Consider the following 3,354-nt stretch of genomic DNA (forward strand, 5'->3'; position numbering starts at 1 on the left):
AAAAAAAAAAAAAAACTATGTGATGGGTACCTGCTTGTTCTCTTTGTTGTACTATTCTCTGCACTTTTGTGGACTTGGAAATTTTCTATGAGAAAGGGTTCTAAACTGTGTAGTTGGGAGAGAGGAATCCAATATCCTTCAAGCTCTACAGTTCTGTTGTCCAGGTTTAGAATCCAGTGACAGACAAAAAGGAGAGCCTGCACAGGCCACTGGGTCTACATGGTGCTACTCGGGGATCCAGCTCTATTGACCCAAGTCCACTTTAGAACTGCTTGTCCCTCTTTCCTGACTTGGGTCTGTTGCAGAGTTGGGTCCTGGCATTCATGTGGAACCAGAAACAAGTCCATTAGGCCATCAGCATATCTGACTTGGCTCCGTCTTCCCACCTGTGGGAGCACTGAGAGCAGTGATGGGACTTCCTCTTCCTCTCTCTCTCTCTCTGGGGCTTCCCAAGTCTGCCCACCTTATTGTCCAGCCTTTGGCCCCACTGTGGCCCCACTGGTCACTGTCCAGAGGCTGAGAGTTTAGGGGAAGGAGCAACCAATTAAAATCAAAATTGCATGGGAATGTCATGTTTGTAAAGGCCACTGTAGAGTGTTTAAGCGGAGGTTGATTCTGCAACTCACTCTTGGCTAAGCTTGGTGTGTTTTCAGTGCCTGCATGTTCCTTATAGGGAGAATTTAACCAAAGGCTTAACAACAGTTGGCAGTAGGCTGTGAAATGGTAGTATCAGATCTAAACATGAAATCAGAGTCACACACATAGAACTAGAAGATGAGGATTCCAAGGCAGGGAGGCCAGGAAGATGTCTATTGATTTCCAGCTGGGTACATGCTTCAGGGATCTGCAGCCAATAAAGAGATCTTACTCCACTAGGTCATAATAACACACCTCCCTCCATGTTATCTAGGACTCACAAGGTACACTGGTTTCCAGAAAAAAAAACATAAACCATTATCGAATCAAACACAAACATCTTCTTTCAATATTTCTGTGTTTCTTATGAAAATATTCCCTCTTGTATAATTCCACTTGTAGTTTTTCATGGATATACATAAGGGTAAACATGTCCATTGCCCCTGCATGCTTTTTTATCCTACTGTAACTACAGAGAGATGTTTTTGCAAAATGCAAGTTGGCACGCTACCAGTTGACTTCTTCCCAGATTTTAGTCCACAGACAGCTTTCTCAGAGCACATGAGCCCTCAGACCATTTGCCTATCCTCCACTCCTCAGAAAGCTGTTAGAATTAAAGAGACAACCAGTAAGCTTTGCCCAATGTTGTGGGAGATCCTCACCCAAATTATGAAGAAGTAGGGGCCCAAAATGAGACTCTTCATCTACTAATTGGCTGATACCTGAAACACCAGGTCAGAGACTCCTGGGGCTTGAAGGGCTTCAATCCCAGACAAGATGGCAGCCACCCCTACTCTCAGGGTCCGAAGGGGAGAGTATAACATGATCACTGAGAGACAGGGTTAGGTGTGATGAAGGTGGGGTCTGAGAGTCAAAGATCAGGTGGAAGTTCCAAAGAAGAACATCAGAGGGAAAAGGAGAGACTGTGGACACAGAAGCCATCTTCCCCATAATCTGCCCCAAGGGTGTGACCAAAGCCCAACCAGATTTTGAGCCTGCTGCTTGAGCTAGGATCTTGATCAGGATTTCAGGAATTCGAGGAATGTGCAAGTTTGTCACAAGATTCTAGGTGCCCAGAAAGCAAAATCTTTAATAATTATTAATAATTGTCCAACATGTCCCTAGTTACAGAAATGCCAAAAACAAAAAACAAACTCATTGCCATTAAATCTATTCTGACCCAGAGTGATGTCCTTTGGGTTTCTGAGGCAGTAAATCTTTACAAAAACAGATTGCCCAGTCTTCCTTCCATGGATTGGCTGATGGTTTTGAACCACCAACCTTCCAGTTAACAGTCAAATGCCGTAGGCAGTACACCACCAGAGTTCCTTAGTTATAGTAATAGAATACTGAAAAGACCATGAACTGCCAGAAAAATGAACAAATCTGTCCTGGAGGAAGTACAGAAGGAAAGTTCTTTAGAAGCGAGAATGGCCAGACTTTGTCTCACCTGCTTTGGTCATGTTGTTAGAAAAGTCCATTCTCTGGAGAAGGATATCATGCTTGGTAAAGTGGAGAGTCACCAAAAAAGGGGAAGACCCTGAAGGAAATGGAATGACACAGTGGCTATGAGAATGATTTCAAGCACAGCAAGGACTGTGAGCATGGCACAGGACTGGGCAGTGTTTTGTTCTTTTGTGCATAGGGTCACTATGAGTCGTAGCTGATTCTATGGCACTTAACAACAACAGTAATAGGATGTCCTACAGGCACAACATCAGACAGCCAATTACCTAATTGCTAGAAAGCCAGATCCGACAGTGGGCATTGTCACACTGAGCTGTTCTGCTAAGACAGAAAGCCCAGCCTTCAGGAAGTGGTATCAGCTTTGAGAACCAGGCCAAGAAGAGGACAGCCCAAAGCTACATGTTTCCTGGATCTGGAGCAGAGACTCATCGTGTCCTCTGGCCCACACAGGTTCCAGGAACAATCTGCAAAGACAATGTCTCAAATGTCTCATGCATACATGTTGTTGTTGTTGTTTGCTGTCGAGTCGGACCCAACTCATACATAGGAAGCCCATTTCACATGTTATGAAATTGAATACCTCTTGAAACACGTGATGTTTTAAATGTAGTGGCTACTCCCTTTTGAAACTGGAGTTGAAAGAGTATAACATGGCAATCAAATACATAGCAGCTTAAATAAGGCACAAGTCTTCCTTCTCTCATGTAAGAAACTCATGTAAGAGTTCCTGGGTAGTACAAATGCTTAAGCACTGGTCTACTAACTGAAAGGTGGGCAGTTCAAACCTATCCACATGCACCTTGGAAGAAAGACCTAGCTAGCCATTTGCTCCCAAAAGGTCACAGCTTTGAAAATTATATGGAGCAGTTTCACTATGCACAAACGGGGTCATCATGAGTCAGAATCAACTTAATGGCAACCAACAACATGTAAGAGACTAGAGATGGGTGGTGGTCCAGGGTGGGGCAGCCCTGCCAGCTCAACACACCACTTCTACTTCAGTATCTAAGCTGGCTTCTCTGAATGTCACCACCTCTCACACAATGGGGAGATGAAAAGATGGGAGTGCAGGGTGTCTTAGCTACCCAATGCTGCCTTAAAAAAGAGACCTGGTAGCGCAGTGTTTAAGCACTTGGCTGCTATCCAAAAGGTAGGCAATTCAAACCCACCAGCTGCTCCACAGGAGAAGAATGTGACCATCTGCTTTTGTAGAGATTACAGCCTTGGAAACCCTGTGAGGCAGTTCTACTC

This window comes from Orycteropus afer, unplaced genomic scaffold (genome assembly GCF_000298275.1).
Source record: "Orycteropus afer afer isolate SDZICR_OR568_19922 unplaced genomic scaffold, OryAfe1.0 scaffold00316, whole genome shotgun sequence".
NCBI lineage: Eukaryota > Metazoa > Chordata > Mammalia > Tubulidentata > Orycteropodidae > Orycteropus > Orycteropus afer.